General features: G+C 38.9%; 1 protein-coding gene across 33 annotated transcripts in view; it reads left to right on the top strand.

Moving 5' to 3' along the window:
- EPB41L2 (erythrocyte membrane protein band 4.1 like 2) overlaps positions 1 to 17657 on the top strand; it is a 220619-nt gene that overhangs the window by 82181 nt on the left and 120781 nt on the right. Inside the window, exon 1 of one of the 33 annotated variants that reach the window (XM_058735244.1) lies at positions 3598 to 3722. The exons of 31 other annotated variants lie outside the window; for them this stretch is intronic. The gene's annotated coding sequence lies outside the window, so the exon portion shown is untranslated. One more of the 33 variants, XM_058735243.1, reaches the window with a different exon arrangement.

Raw genomic sequence — 17657 nt, 5'->3', positions numbered from 1 at the left:
CAACTTCTCTCCATTTTGTTCAGGGAGTATATCCTTTGCATGCTGATTGGTAGGTAGGAAGAATGGATTCTCTGTAAAAATCAGTAGATTCAAAAACAGTGAGTTTTGGCTAGTACTTTTTAGGTTATTTTAAGCCTATGCTAGAAAATTGTTTCCTTTTTTTTTTTTTTTTTTTTTCCTGGTGTGACAGATTAATTGCTTTTCGAGCAGAGGCTAGATGAATAAAGGTGGAAAGACTGAAAGAAATGGTCTTCCTCATCGTCTTTCTACAACACAGATAACTTTATTTTCTGCACAGAGTTTGTGAGCTATGAATGACCTGTTAGATTATTGGGTCCTCTACATTCTGTTCAGTTACGTTTTTTGTTTCCATAAAGCAGGAGGTAGGACAGTTTTAAAAGTCAAGAAATTATGATATTGAGTTTAGCATAACATTTTATTTATATATAAACTCACAAATATAAACATAGGAAAAACGTCCCCCAATCTAACCCCAACCAACTCCCTTGAATACTTTAAAAAAAAAAAAAAGTATTGTTAAAAAAATTGTATTCTTAAAAAATAGCATTCTTAAAAAAATAGTATTCTTAAAAAAGTATTTGGAGGATCAGCTTCTAACCCCCCTCCCCCTTTAATAAAGTTTTATTTAAGTAGTATCTACACCCAAAGTGGGACTCAAACTCATGACCTCATGATCAAGAGCCACATGCTCCCCCTACTGAGTCAGCCAGGTGCCCCTAATTTCCCCTTTTAATGGAATAATGAGACAGTGTCAGCACATGACTATGATTTTCCCAAGACAGAGTTTAGATCTAAATTCGTATTAACAATTTAAAAAAAAAAAAAAAAAAAAAATTTTTTTTTTTTTTTTTTTTTTTTTTTTTTAATTTACTTTTGACAGGAAGAGATAGAGACGTGAGTGGGGTAGGGGCAGAGAGAGAGGGAGCATATTAACAGTTTTTTTATGGGAGGACATTTGTGGATGTACTTTGTGTACTTTAATGTGTTTAAAATCTTACTGGGAATGGATGCTTTAAATGACCCTGGCTTTGGTTTGTGTACTTCTTCCAGTAACCCAATGAATAACCTTGTAGAAGTTATTTCACTTTGGGTTCAGTTTACTCATCTTGAAAACACAGGTGTTCGAATTGGCGGAAGAGTACATTGGCTTTGGAAAGCAGCTCTGCTCGTCACTAGACTGCCAGCGCCACCAGCATTGGCTTTGAAGACTGGTGTAAATTCTGACTCTACCCCTTGTTGAGTGTATGAGTTTGGAAACTCATTTATATTTTCTGGGTTCTCTTTTTATCTACCATATGAGTCATTTGTTCTGCTTCGAAATTATAGTGCCACAAAACTCCCTTTTCTGTCTTAATTCTCTTAACCTTTGATTAGAGCATGAAATCCAGATGTCTTCTGAAGCAGGATCTTGTATATTGGAGACCGCAGAGGAGCTTGAGCAATGACATTGGGCTTCATAATTAAGAATGTAGGTGCCTTCATCAGCTTGGGCTACCATAACATGGTCATGTTGAGTGTCTTCAGCACGTTTATTGTCTCACAGTTCTGGAGGCTGGAAGTCCGAGATCGGGGTGCCAGCATGGTCTGTTTGTGGTGAGGGCTCCCTTCTTGGCTTGTAGATGGCTGCCGTGTAGTGAAGCAAGAGAGCAGGAGAGCAGGAGAGAATGAGCGGACTCTCTGGTGTATCTCTTCTTATCAAGGCACTAATTCCATCATGATGGCCCCACCCTTAAGACCTCATCGAAATCTAATTATCTCCCTAAGGTCTCCTCTCCAAATATCATCACATTGGGAATTAGTGCTTCAGCATATAAATTGGGGAGGGGGGGACACAGTGCAGTGTATAGCAGTAGGAGAGTTAAGAGGGTAGGAGGCACAGGGGTGATCAGAGATGCCTGGATGGGTTGTAGACCTCCTCTACCATTGGCAACTTCACTGGATCCAGTGCTACGTGTTAGGAGTTCTGATGCTTACGGGTTCTGTGGAGTAATACATTTCAGGAAAAGGTTTGGAGCCAATACTTTTTTTCAAGCATATTGAAGTAAATCTGTCATTGTGCTGCAGTATGTATTAAAAAATACATTTAATATTTTAAAAATGAAGGAAGAACGTAATAAAAGATGATGCTTTTAATTGAATAAGATTGACTCTTAAAAAGTTCACCACATTGCCCTTTTGTGAACCACTGAAAACCTTGTGGTAGATACTGAAGTTTACTTCCATTATATGGAATGATTGTTTTGTTTGTTTTAGTTTTGTGTTTGTTCATTTTGACAGAGATCAATGTCTTCAGAGCTGTCACTGGAACGCATTTTCACTGTTACCATAAAGCAAATTTTACCTTTTTCTGTTAGTGGGTACAGGTGACATCTTATTGCCTAAATCTCTAAAGTGTTTTCTTTAGAATTTAAAAAGACTTTTTTCAAGACTCTGTAGGTGAAGTGAGCATGTAATACTCATTGACCTAAGAACCGCTTGATAAAGAGCGATGTAGCAGCGGGGTGAGGTTGTGGAGAATCATGTTTGGATCCAGAGTCATTCTTGGTCCTGATTTGCTCATGTAAATATCTACATGGGAACACACATACACACCCAAATTTATTTCTTCATTTAAAAAAAATTTTTTTTTTGATGTTTGTTTATTTTTGAGAGAGAGAGGTGGGGGAGGGACAGAGAGAGAGGGAGGCTCTCTCTGGGCTGAGAGCCTGATGCGGGGCTCAAACTCACCAACTGAGATCATGACCTAAGCTGAAGTCAGACGCTTAACCAGTTGAGCCACCAAGGCACCCCTACACACAAATTTAAATTCTGGAAATGCAAAGGATGGAGGGCTGGTTATGTACAATTAAGGAAAATTAGTCTTTTCTCTGATCTCTGACTTGAATCTTGTCACTAAAGGAAAATGCATTAACGTTTTTAAATGTACTTTGTTTCCCTAGTGTATTTGTATTCAGTATGACCTATGGATATAGGCTTACCTTTTGTATCCATCATGCCTGAGTATTGACAATAACAAAACAGGGATTTATCAGCTTTGTAATTATGTGATGTCACTATAAATCTAAATTAAAACAAACCTCTATTTTTAAATATAGAATGAATGAATAAGCAAATTCTTTTACAGATGAATCAAAATAGATGTTTTTATGTAATGAAAACTGGACTTTGTATGTGGCTTTTTTATATCTGAAACTGATACAGTTTATAGGGAGAGATGATTAGATTATATGCTGTATACATATGCTTTTGGTGTCTATTTGTAGGGTGGATTAAAATGACAGAACTAAAAACAAAGTTGGGGGGAAGGGAAAAAAGTTTGTGGGTGCAAACCCAAAGCAAAGTGAAAATGATACAAAAACAGGAAAAATCTTTCAGCAAGAGAATTACAAAAACTGTAATCCTAAAATTAGTCATTATTAACACTATTCTTTATGAAAAGTGTTCTTCATTTAGTGGGTAGAACAGGCAGCAGGAAGATGACTTTTTCTTTGACCCGTGTGGATTTTGTAGCCGAGGAATGAAGTAACTTGGAACCAAGCTGGGCTTTTCTACTGAGCATGCCCCTTCTCCAGCAGGGTCCAGCCTGGGTGGGGCCAGTCTTGCTCATTAAGCTTTTGGAAGCTGGATTTCCATCAGCTTTCCAGTCTCCTAATGACAGTGAACAGCAGACAACGGGCTCGATGAACTTTTTAAAAAGCTGTGTATGTATTTTAAGGGGGAGATTTTGAGGAAGTTTCTGTTGGAGCAGTTGGGTTTGGTGGTCTATGCTTGTTTGTTTTTGCTTTTGAAGAAAGTTTGCTTTTGAGACTGTCCATATCCAGGGGACTGAAAATTTGGAGAATACTAATGTACAGAGTACATGGAACCTGGGTATGTATGCTCTTTGGCAAGGGAACATGTTCAGTTATATTTGATCCAAGTTTTATGAAAAATATATTTTTTTGGTGGCCAGAGTTTAGTTTTGGCTCACTTGTTTGCATTTTTCTAGGCAGATGTTGACTTATGTCAACGTAAGTGCTTTTTCAAGTTTGACCTATGAGAATAACGAAGCTAGTTGGTTTATTTTACATACTTGTCCTGCTCTTCACAGGCGATTTATTCAGTGGTACAATATACTATATGAAAGTTAATTATTCCTAAAGCACAATGAGAACCATGTAAGGTTACTAGTCTACAGTTACTTTTGAAACATGTTGAAGGATGACCGATTTTAATTTATAGAATGCTTCATTTTCATGCTAATTTGTTTGATTAAAAAGGAGTTGTATTGTGACTGGCACAGAGTTGAATTCACGTTTTTTAGCCTTTACAGATTAGTGGCCATTAACAGTGGTTAAGAATTGTATGTTGTTTTGATGTTGTCACACCCGAAGTAAATAAATGTTGGTTAAATAAGGATAGGTATTAACCTCTTTTTTTTTTTTTTTTTTTTTACTGAATATGTAATTTGTTGTCACATTGAAGAATAGTGACAACTCACTATTGTTGCCCAGATTCTGACATCCAGACTTAGAAAAAATGGTCTTCCTGCTTTTTCTTGATCTAATTCCCACCCTTAAAAAGAACCTAGTTTGAGTGTTACTTTCTAACAAAACAAAACCACCACAGTGATTGCCAGATGATCTCTGCAAGTTCCTTTATTGTTGGCACCATATGGAATGCTCTTCTGCTGAAAGAATTAGCCAGTACATTTGGGGGAGGAGGGCACATGTGTACTTGTGAAGTTTAAGTTTTCTATTTTTGGGCCCAACAAAGAATTGTCTCTTAAAATTATTGGCAACTTGGGCGTGGGAACAAATAACTGTAGAGATGATGCTGGTGATCTCGACAGCCAGCCAGTCGTAGGCGCCCCGTCTCCGTGCAGCGTTCCTGTGCACGTTCTAGGATACATTGGTGACCTGTGTACGGTTTAACATCTTAGCTCGATTGCAGACTTGGAAAGGGAAATTTTAAACGCTGACATTTATTTTTTTTTTTTATTTTTTTATTTTAAAAAAATTTTTTTTCAACGTTTTTTATTTATTTTTGGGACAGAGAGAGACAGAGCATGAACGGGGGAGGGGCAGAGAGAGAGGGAGACACAGAATCGGAAACAGGCTCCAGGCTCCGAGCCATCAGCCCAGTGCCTGACGCGGGGCTCGAACTCACGGACCGCGAGATCGTGACCTGGCTGAAGTCGGACGCTTAACCGACTGCGCCACCCAGGCGCCCCTAAACGCTGACATTTAGTTTGCTTGAATTTTTTGTTGGACCCCTGAAAATTGAATGCCTGGCATATTCTCCCGTGGGATCCTGTACTCCACTCACGATTACACATGTTGAATTTTGAGAATCCTACCTCCAAAGAAACAAATTTTGTTGAAGCAAAAACCTGTTCTAGCCAGCCTCACCTAAAAAGTAGTTATTTGAAGCTCTTACTAATAAGTAAAGTAGTTTTGAACTAAACTAATGCTCAGAGTAGAAATACTTGTGTGTGTGTGTGTGTGTGTGTGTGTGTGTGTGTGTGTGTGTGTGTGGCGGGGGGGACGGTTTTAGGCATTCCAAATGTCATGTCTCTAATTCCATTGTAGTTACAGCTTTTCCTGCCTGGGGAAAGTTGCTTTTATCACGCCAGGCGTGGAGGGTCCACAGCTAACAGTCTACAGCACCTTCTGCTGACTGGCCAGAGGACTGGTGTCAACGTTTAGTTAGGCTTGCTTACCTAAGCTAGAAAAATCATGCAGTTCAGTCTCCTATGTTAATTAAGAATATATACTATGCGTTGGCATAACTGGTAGTGCTGTAAATATTTAAAATGGCGGAAGAGCTAACGATCAAAGTTGTAAATGTACATTCTGTTTTTTGACAAGGTTCAGATATTTATGCCTGTTGACTGCAGTGTTCCAAAGCTTATGGAGAAGAGGATTTGAAAGTGTGAGATCAGTGTAGGCTCCAGCCTGGTGGCCTTGTCATAGCGTGGCGAGTTGATTGATTTTGACAAGACTTTGTCTTACGACCTATTAAAATGCAGCGTCTGCAGCCTGTGCATTTATCCTGTGCAGTTAACCTTGATGGATTTGTCGTTAGCTTATTTGGGAAAAGCCTCCTGAACCACTGTTATTTTTAAGCTAAAGAATTTAGAGTTTGAGTCACACAAATAGTATTAGACTTGTGGAGTTCCACTTGATCAGGTGGGTTTTCTGATGGGGCTGGGTAAGGATCCTATTCTGATGGTAGTTGTAGGATGAGCTCAGAAAAAGCCTGCTCCCTGCTGTCTGGTATGATGAAGAGAGATTGTTGGCTTTGCTCTGTTTTGAGCCTGATTATGATGTCATTGGAGGAAACTGCACATTAGTGTATTTTTCTTTTCTAGAGAATGTCCTATGATGGTGGTACAAATAAGTATTTCCTAAATACTTAGGAGCATCACAAAAGACATTTATTGAGAAGCTACCAGATGCATCACGCCGCACTAGGAACATGTTATTATTCATCATCTGTACAAAAGTTTTGCTCTTCATGTGAGCATAGGTGCAGAAGTGGCCAGGGGAGAGGTGTAGACAGAAAACATGACCTTGTGCGTGTCAGGCCAACTTTGTTCCTGCTTTTCCCTATAAACGTGGAGGAAGCTGCTCACAGAGATCAGGGATGTTTATGTATGTCCAGCTTAGAAGTTGAATACGAATCTTCCCATTCTGTTTTATTCCCCTTTAAAAGTGTTTTCAAATTTCAGAGAACTCTGTTTCCAAGTTCCCTGTTTGTACCCTTCCGGGAGAGAATGGGAATAATTTTTTTGGGCCTACCTGCATATGCACCAGTGTTTATACATATATATATAGAGAGAGAGAGAGAGAAAACCACCTTTTCCCCCTACCTGGTTGATGGTGAGCCGGGCTAATTCAAAAATTCGAAACAAATTCGTTTTATATGTTGAAGAAATTTATAACCAGGAAGATTTTATTTGGATTTTTTATTCAAGTGACTTAAATTTTTCCAGACAGCGAATATATCTCTAGCAAACCAACTGAGAATGAGAATTAAGTTTTCTTTAAAAAGCACGGTGCCTTTTTGTATTTCAGGAGTGTTAAACCAAGAGTTCCCATGTGGGACCATGTGTGACCTCCTAAAGAGAGGACAATGGTATCGTCACAGAAAACCCTGTCAGGTCTTCAGACTAGTAGTAATTTCTGATCTGAATGAGCAAGATCTCTGAATTAGTGACACGTGGTTTGAATGTATATTAACGCTAATCTTTTTTTTTTTTTCTTAACATTTTTTTAAATGTTTATTTATTTTTGAGAGAAAGAGAGCACGAGTGGTGGAGGGGCAGAGAGAGAGGGAGGCACAGAATCTGAAGCAGGCTCGAGGCTCCGAGCTGTCAGCCCAGAGCCCGATGCGGGGCTCGAACCCACAAGCTGTGAGATCATGACCTGAGCTGAAGTCTGATGCCTAACCAACAGAGTCACCCACGCACCCCTATATTGACGCTAGTCTTGCTACCTCAGTCCCTCACTAGGCCGAGAACAGGATTCTGTTCACCTATACTGCTGGTGTCTGGTTACCTATGCTGTGAAAGGGCTGAAGAAACATTTGCTTTGAGAGAAGGGCCTAAAATCTGCAACCCACATTCTGAAAATAGGTGAAATTTATAAGGGGCTCAGTTAGAACATACTGCTTAGGACTGTAAGCCTCCAAATTGGTAGTAATAGTTTGCTTTTTGCTTTTTCTTTTTTTATGTTGTATTTAGTTTTGAGAGGGCACGAGCAGGGGAGGGGCCGAGAGAGAGGGACAGAGGATCTGAAGCAGGCTCTACGCTGACAGCGGCGAACTGTGGGGCCCGAACTCACAAACCGTGAGATCATGACCTGGGCTGAAGTCAGATGCTCAACCGACTAAGCCGCCCAGGTGCCCCGGCTTTTTCAACAGATAGTGAATTGTTGGCCATTATGCTAGTGTTGGTTGTGTAACAGTGAAGCTGTTTGGGATTGGTGGCGGTATTGTAGGAGGTCTCTGGAGCTGGACAGCCTGGGTCTGAATCGCGGCTCTTCTGTGTATTGGGTGTATGGCTTCGTGCAAGTCCTTTATCTTGTCTTTCCTTCTTCATCTGTAACATGGGAATGATCTTAGTTCCTACTTCAAAGCGTTGTGAGGATTAAGGGAATTGCTACACTCAGAGTCTCTAGAACCATGCTCAATAAATAGCTGACATTGTCACTATTATTTCTGTTCTTACTATTATTTTTAGTGAACGAAGGGGCATAGTGCCCTCCCCCCCCTCCCCGTTTTTTGTTTTTTGTTTTTTGTTTTTGGCCAGAATCCCTATTTGATGACAGTGGCCCACCATTTATTATGAATTTACTGTGTGCCAGGCACTTTATGTATAGCATCTAATTACATCCTTAGGGCATCCCAGTGAGAATGTATTCTATCCCTCTTGCTTATGAGGAAACTGAAGGCTAAATAATATCCCTGGGTACACCACTAGTAGGAGACAGAGCTGGAATTCTAATCCTGGTCTTTTTAGCTCCCAGACTTGATCTCCAAACCACTCTGTTATTTTATCCAAAGATTAGATAGCTTCACACAGAAAGAATGTAGCTCCATCCGACTGTTAAAAAACTGGGGCCTTGAGGAGGGCACCTTTTGGGATGAGCACTGGGTGTTGTATGGAAACCAATTTGACAATAAATTTCATATTAAAAAAACAAACAAAAAACTGGGGCCTTGTCTGAGAGCAGGAATTCGATGCAGTTGATCAATATTCCTGACCATACCACTAGTAATTGTTTCATGACGAGCCAGTAGGGTTCTGGATGTCTCTATCATTTCGATTAGTGCGTGCTTTTGGAGTGCCCAATATGATGATGTTTATATGCATTTTGATGATGAGAATGGTGGCCAATATTGCGATCCTTAATGGCTATGTATAGTATCTGCTTATCGAGCCCTCACTCTAGGAAAGGGAATCTATTTCTGGGATGACCCTAGTTGCTTGTGGAGAAGACTCTGCCTGGCACAGATCTTTATTGATGTAATTGTGTTTTAAAAATTTTTATTCCAGTATATTTAGCATACAGCGTTGTCTTAGTTTCAGGTGTACAATGTAGTGATTCACCAGTTCCATACCTCACCCAGTGCTTATCATCTGGACGTAATTCTTGAGAGCAGCAGGGACTTGGCTTTTAACAAATGAGATCGTTAGCTCTTACCTTAGGTGCTACTGGAACTGAACATTGTTGAAAATTGTCTTGATTTTCATGTACCCCCCCTCCAATATGATGAAAGAGAATCTTACACTTTGATGAACTCTTAAGATTTGTTTGTTTCATTCTTAGAGTTTTTAAAATAAAGATTAATCCTTTATCTTACTCAGATATTAACCTAGATACTGGGTTTAAAAAATCTGAGCATCAGGAAAAATGAACATTCGACAGCCATGGCTCTTAGGCTATGAGGGCCATAGAACCCAGAGGGGAGTAGTAATTACCCGATACAGTTCTGTATGTGTTCCCAGTTTCTTAGGGCTTATTTTCTGATGCTTGCTCCGGAATATGCAGAGGCTAATAGTGGCTGCGAGTAGCTGAAACCCCATTGTTCTCATAGTAGGGAGTGTGTTCTTTCATATACCAGGAAGCACAACCCTAGGACCTGGCCATGTGCACCATGCCAGCTCTAGTATGTGTCACTTTGTCCTCAGGCTTTCTCCCTTCTTGGATACTCAAGATGGCAACAGCACTTCTAGAGTCAGGTATCCAGGGCTTCGAGACAGAAGAGGGGCCTTTCCCTTTTGGCTCCTTTTAGTGGAAGGAATCTTCCCACCAATAGACTTTCCGCAAGTCTTCTCGACAGGGGGAGGGGGACTACCGTGATTGCCTTGGACCAGTAGATCATTGCCTTTTGGCCTGGCCTGGAGCCAGCCCCCGCTGGCATGCATGTGTAAGAGAGACAAAAGCTGAAGAAAATTTGGGTTCTGTTTAAAAAGGAGAAAGGGTGGAGGAAATACATGCTCTGAATGTAATCTGATCCTGCCTAGGCTTGAACTAGCCGAGGGCCACAGTTCATATCTTTTGTGTATGTGGCTTTAATTTAAGCCAGATGCTAGCTTATGTCTTTGCAGAAATAGTTCAGTCTCTCTTATAGATCCTTATCCCTTAAAAACAAAACAAAAAGAACAAAAAAGAAGCCAAAGAGTGTGTTATTAAGGTAACTAGGGTGGGTAGCATTGGATTGTTTAAAAAAATGACTCATTTATCCTCCCCATATAGATAATTTAAAATAACAAATCATCCCTTTGGAATGTGGTGACACTTATTTGAATATGGGGTATAGTAGTCTATACACCTGACGCTTAAGAAAAATCAACCTACAAGAGAGGAATTACATGAAGTCTGCTCTAAGTCGTCCTGTTTTTGTCATTCCTTTCCCTCTCCAGATACTTTTCGTTTTTCCTCCCTTTCGTCTTCCTCCTTTTCCCTCTTTGCCTCCTTTTACTTGCTGTACAGATTTAAGAAACACTGCTTTCATTATTTCCTAACTGGTTAGGTGGCCGCTGAGTCATTTCTATATTGAGGTTGCTGTTTTGTCTTTTTCTCACATTTTGTGCTTTTAGGGAAGGTAGTTGGGTATTAAAAGACTTCTTCTTGGGCTATAGGCTGTGTAGGGACATGAACATAAGCCAGAAAATTGTTCCTCTGCCCAGTCACCGCCACGGATGAAAACCAGTTTTGTCAGACCTAGAAAGTGACAAAATTGAAACGGTGCACACATGGCCGATATTCTAGAAGTTTAATAGTTATTTGTTGCACAATTTGTTTTCTTAAAGTTCACAGGAAAGCCCCTCTTGATTCCCTTGCCACCATTTTGAAGTTTAGAAATGCATCCTTTTCATTTTGTTAAATCTGGAGTGTCCTTAAGTAATGGATTGAACTTTGTTGGTAGAAATCAAAGACTGCCGATTGCTCTCATCTCTGCAGAGGGGGAGGGCCACTCAGCTGGCAGCACCTACCCCATTCTCTGTACACGGATTTTGTTAACAGTGAGGGCTCTTAGAGTGGCACTGGTTTTTGTGCGGTTTTAAGGAAACCTCTATACCCAATAGTTAGCTTGAACCCCTTACTTGAAGTTCTTCATAGGAGTGTCTAGAGTTGTGTATCTGCTTTGCTGGTTGTAGTACTCCGCTTAGGGACCAGTGTCTTCTGTAGCACAATGTTCTGCATCGTATGGTAGGTTGTTTAGGCTGGTGATAGAGACAGCTCCTGGGAATTGACCGCCCTTTTTAAAAGTTAAAAAAACAAAACAAAACAAAACAAAAAAAAAGGTGGTTTTGCATAACACAGCTTTGTACCTAACCAGTGCTGATCCTCTGTTGATGGTTTTCTGCTTGGTTGCATGTTAAGTGATGCATGCTTTTTCTCATGGAGCTGTTACAATAGTGAACACTTTTGTCAACCCAGATGGAGTATGCCAACATGGTAATTGTGTCAAAACCACATGCTTGTCTAATGGGCTGGCCATTCCCAGCAATATTCTTTTTGGTTGCTGATAAGCAGAAAAGTCTTTACTTAGTATGTTATATAACTGAATGGATTTAATTTAATAATTTTATTTTTTTAAGTTTAATATAATTTATATAGCTAAATAAAAATAATGGATTTTCGGTATTTGTAATTATATTTATTAAAGGTAGTGGAATGAGCATTGCTAGAGTTTGGGAAACCGTAGTTCTGGGTTTGGCTTCTCCCGTCTAGCTTTGTGATCTCAGGCAAATCTCTGGTCTTTCTGAGCCTCAGTTTCCTTGTTGATAAGAGGGAATGAGGATATTAGACTGGATGATTTCACAGCACTCATTCGGTAAATATGTATCAGGTGCCTCTCTGTGCCAGTCTAGATGCGGATAACGTAGAAAGAGCCTAGCCCTTATGGGGCTTTCATTTTAGTGCGAAGGCTTGCATTCTACTGCAGAAGTTTGCATTTTAGTGGGTGATGGAGTTTAAAGGCTTATCCACATCTGAAACTCTTGAGAGTCACAGGCATGATAATTATGGTGAATGGATGTGCTGTAATCATGTTTTCTTGATGGTGGTAATTTGTTCAAGAAGCCATTTTATCAACAAAGAAGGTAGTGTTTAGGTTTGAGCTTTTGTTTATCTCTGAAACTATTTTAAGAAGGTACTTATTTACACATAATTATATCCACCCTTATTTTTGAGTATTTACAAAATACAATTTTATAGAATTAGTTCTGTTTTTTTGTTTGTTTGTGTTTTAAGATCTTGTAACTTGCGTTTGGAGGGGCAACACTGAACAGCTCTGAGATTCTTAAAGCTTAAAAGTGTGAATCCAGTAGTGGTTGAGGAAGACCACTGTGTAAGGCTTAATGGTATGGTTTATCTGTGCTCTGTCTCTGTGTTAGCACCTTGTCTTTAATTTCCATTCATCAGCTCAATTGTGATTACATGGCCAAAAATAACCTTCAAGTATGATCTTCTATGTGATGGGAACTCATCTGTAAATTTTTTACTGGGGGAGGGCCAGAGCGAATTATAGTAAATCGCAGAATAGATTCATATTCTGTAGTCATTTCCACAAACTGGTATGAATTTCCTTTGAGGACTGCACCAAAGACCCTGGTTGATCCACTCATTCAAAGAATTCAAAGGTGGAGTTGTGATTACATTATGAAATGCAGGTGAAAACAGGTATGCACAGCTGTGTGGTCCTCCATTCAGTGGCCTTGGATAAGTCACATAACTTTTACTCTTTGTTACTTTATCCTACAGGGATAATACCTTCCCTGTAGGATGTTTTAAACAGCAGAAATTTGTGTGCATGATGTCTGACACAGTAAGTGACAGGTCTTATGATTAAAATAAAAATATTAATGTTTCCAACATAATAGTGGAAACTTGAGTTTTATATCTCATTGCTTCTAAAATATTTTGACCAAAAATCAACTTTACTTAATTGGTCTCCAGGTTATTTGTCATAGCAAAAGTAATTAGAGAGCTACCAATTACCTTGATTAGCTTGGACAAGGGTGGGACGTTTTTATTTTAATTTTTACCAGGGCATTGGTTCAACTCTCAAAACGTAATTAGAGAGTATATACTAAAAATCAACTTGGGTCATTGCATGATTAATATAAATAATATTCTCCATTTAAGTGGTACATGGAAAATGGTAGTTTAAAGAAGGAAAAAAGACTTTCTGTGCTATTTGGGGCCAGTTCAAAAAGTCATGTAAGAGTCTTACTGGGAGACATGATTCTGAATTTTAAATACCTAATAGTGGTACAGCCACTAGAGAAAAACTGTATCGAGTTTCCTCAGAAAATTAAAAAATTAACTACCATATGATCCAGCAGTTTCTTGGTATTTATCAAAGGAAATGAAAACTCACTAACTCAAAAAGATGTATGCACACCATGTTCACTGTAGTATTATTTATCGTAGTCAGCATATAGAAACAACAGCCTAAATTTCCATTTATGGATGAATGGATAAAGAATTGTGACACACACACATACACACACACACAAGAGTATTATTCATCAGTAAACAAGAATGGAATCTTGCTGTTTGCAATAGCATGGATGGATTATGCTAAATTAAATGTCACAGAAAGAAAGACACCTTAAGATCTCTCTTGTATGTGCAATTTAAATAACAACAACAAAACCAAGCTCATAGATAAAGAGAACAACCAGTGGTTGCCAGATGCGGGAATGAGAGAAATGGGTGAAATTTGTTTAGTTTAAATAAATTGAGGGGGGGGTGGGAAGCCCACTTAGGTTTATGAATAGTAACTGCATTCTATTTACCTGAACGTTCAACTCAGATCTTTGGAGGAGAAAGTTCAGTAATCATATTAGCTTTAGAATGACTTAACAGATCTTGGCTCATGTCTTCCTAAATAAAGGCAATGCCTTAATATTTTGTACATTTTGGTTTACGTTGAGCTAAGATTTCTGTACAAAAATTCCATAAAACATATAGTTTAGTTTTGCTCAATATCACCAGTTTTTGATTTTCAGGAATATTGGTATAATTTTTCTACAATACATCCATGTTGGCTACAGCCTGTTTTATCTGTGATGTTTACTTCAGTTTGACAGAATACGATGTTTAAGTTTGGTGATCTGAGACCAATGCAGATGGTAGTTAAACATTTTACTAACACACCTACACTTTATGCTTTTATACAGCATAGAGGTAGTGAACTAATAATATGTGCAAATTTTCAAACATGGATAGAATTATAAATTAAAATGTTATGGTTACTTAACTATTCTTCCTTTGTAGCATTGCCCTCCATTTATTTCCACTCATCTCCTAGTCTTATTATATAGTTTTCTCACCTCCTGCCTTCTGCCTGACTCTGCAATGTTGAGCAGTGATAAAGTTCTTTTCAGGACCCTCTAAATGCAAAACTACACTTTTTCTCTAGGTGATGGCTGTATGTATCATTTGTGCTTTTAACTATCACCCATACGATGACAACTCCCAAATCCATTATCTCTTGTGCATATCCAGTCTCCGTTCAAGACCTGTATGGCAGGTGTTCAGCTAGACAAACTTGTCAGTTGTGATGCATTCAAAACAGAGTTTGTCTCCGTCAGACCCTCTTTTCCTTTGTGCTCCCTGTTTCAGTGGGTGGTTCTACCATCACCCCAGTTTCCATGACCTGAAACTTTTCCTCAACCCTTTCCTCTTTGGCTTGTTCTATTCATTGTGGACACATCATGTCGTCTATCTCTCTTTACCATTAGATTCATTTCTTGTCCTTTGCCTCACTGCTCCTACCTTAGTGCAGACCATCATCGTCTTGTGTGTGGGTTATTGAACAGCCTTCTGGATGTCTATTTCAATCTTTCATCCTGTACTTTACAAGCCAGGTTGGGCTATTTGAAATGTGGGTATGATTACATTACTCCTCTGTGGAAAGCGCTTATATGACTTCTGACTGCCTTTAAATTAACCTCAAGACCTTTCTTACCAGGATACACAAAACCTTTTATGTCCTGGCTCCTGCTTACTGCTCCTACTTTGTCCCTGCTAATTCGCCTTCTTCCTCATCTCCTATCTCTATAACAAGCTTCCACTTAACTTGTACAGTGTATTACTGTTCAGTACTTGTGGTTTCCTGTAGGACGAATATTCTCCTGGTTCCACACTTCCGTGTTCCTGGCACATGCTGCCTATTCTGACTCCCTTGCCTGAATGAGGGCTCATCATTTTAAAGAAACTCAAATGTCAACTTTGGTAGGGCTTACCTAGTGACCCTCTTCTCCTAATCTGGGTTAAGTATCTGTCTTGTGCTTTTTAAGCAGTGTGCTTTTCACTTCATCTGTACACCACCTTCTCCCCTCCTTCAGCTTCTTGAAGGCAGTCTTTATTCATGTGCCCAGTACTTGGCACATTGTAGGGGCCCATTAAATATAGTCAGGCTGACTGAATGCTTTCATGCTTGGATATTAGAAGGGAATACCATTTTTAAAAACTTTTTTATTATTGAGATATCACCCTTTAAAAAACTATATTATTTTTTCATTTTATTTATTTTAGGGCACACACGAGTTGGAGAGGGGGAGAGAGAGAGAGAGAGAGAGAGAGAGAGAGAGAGAGAGAGAGAGAGAGAATATCTTAAGTAGGCTTCACATACAGCATGGAGCCCAACATGGGGCTGGATCCCACAACCCTGGGATCATGACCTGAGCCAAAATCAAGAGCCAGATGCTCAACCAACTGAGCTACCTTGGCACCCTGAGATAATCACCTTTTAAAACTTACAATGCAGTGGTTTTGTGTGTATTCACAAGGCTGTACAACCATCACCACTGTCTAATTCCAGAACATTTTCATTACCCCCAAAGGAAACCCTGTACTCATTAGCAGTTGCTCTCTATTCTATCTTCCAGCCCTTTACAACCACTAATCTACTTCTTCTTTGTGGGTTTGCATATTCTGGAAATTTCGTAGAAGCAGATCATATACCATGTAGCCTTTTGTATTTTTTTCACTTAGAATAATGTTTTCAAGGTTTGTGTGTGGCAGCATACATTAGCACTTCATTCCTTTTTAGGAGTTAATATTGTAGAGACACACCCATCTTGTTTATCCATTCATCAGTTGGTAGAAATTTGAGTTTCTGTTTTCTGACTATTACGGATAAGGCTGTTCTGAAGATTCGTTTTCAAGTTTTCCTGTGGATATCTGTTTTCATTTCTCTTGGGTATATATATACACGTAGGAATGGAATCACTAGGTCCTGTGGTAACTTTAACTTTTGAGAAACTGACAAACGGTTTTCCAAAGTGAATGCACCATTTTACTTTCTTTGCCACCAGGGTTGAGAATTTAAAATTTTCCACATTCTCACTAGTACTTGTTACTCTCTGTCTTTTTGATAAGAGCCATCTTTTAGTGCATATGAAGTGGTATCTGATGGTGGTTTGGGTTTCATTTCCCTAATGACTGATGATGTTGAGCAGCATTTCAAGTGCTTACTGGCCATTTGTATGTTTTCTTTGGAGAAATGTCTACTTAAAATTCTTTGCATTCATTCATTCATTCATTCCTTTATTCATTCATTCATTTATTCATTCATTCTGTTGAATTGTAAGGGTTCTTGATATATTTTGGATACTAGACTCTTATCAGATATATGATTGGCAAAAGAGGGTGAAGAATATTTTAATAAACAAGTGTAATACTGATACATGCTACAGTATGGGTGAACCTTGAAAGCATTATGTCCAGTGAAAATGCCACACTGTGTAATTCCGTCTATTTGAAATGTCTAGAATAGGCAAATCCATATGGATTGAAAGTAATTGCCAGGGGCTGGGGCGGGGGGAAGGGACAATGGAGACAAAACGTTAATGGGTAGAAAGTTCCTTTTCAGGATGATGAAAATATTCTAGAATTAGATAGTGGTGATGGTTGCACAATCTTGTGAATGTATTCAAAACCATTAACTAAGCAATTTAAATGGGTAAATTTTGTGGTATGTGAATTATATCTCACTAAAGCTTAAAAAAGAGCAAGTGTGTTTTATTTTTTTGAACTAGTCAAGGTTTGTACTACTTTTGAAGATAGCTGGAAAATTTCCTACTGGCCAGGGTTCCCAGGCCTTTGAACATTGGCAACAGAGGAGAGAGTGTGCTATCTCTGCTCTGCCTGTTTTTTTTTTTTTTTTTTTTTTTTTTTTTTTTTTTTTTTGTTTGTTTGTTTTTAATATGTCAGCGGGGGAGCTTTATTTTAAAAAATCCCTCTTTGCTCATGTGAAATTGAGGCAAGTAGTTACTTTCACACTTCATTTCAATTTTGTTTTCATTAGTTGTGATAGGGTCAATTGTTAGATGCATTTCCCCTCCCCACCTCTATAATGTCTTCATTTGGTTCAGATTAAGGGCCCCTAGATACTTGTAATTGCATCTATAAGGAAGACTATGTTTGCGTTTGGGTGGGACAGAGGGTTAGACTTTTTGATCATAGTTTGAGTACTTTTCTCAGAAAACTAACTTCTGCACTGAAATAATGCTGGTGAATTATGGGGTTTAATTTTGGGACAAAAAAGATACAGGTTTTTTTTGTTTTGTTTTGTTTTTTTCCAGATCTAATTTTCTCACTATTAAGCACTCCACATTTAAAGTTCAT

Source organism: Neofelis nebulosa, chromosome 6 (assembly GCF_028018385.1).
Source record: "Neofelis nebulosa isolate mNeoNeb1 chromosome 6, mNeoNeb1.pri, whole genome shotgun sequence".
Taxonomy (NCBI): domain Eukaryota; kingdom Metazoa; phylum Chordata; class Mammalia; order Carnivora; family Felidae; genus Neofelis; species Neofelis nebulosa.
Note: the sequence above shows the minus strand (reverse complement) of the source record. Positions and strands in the feature narration are given on the sequence as shown.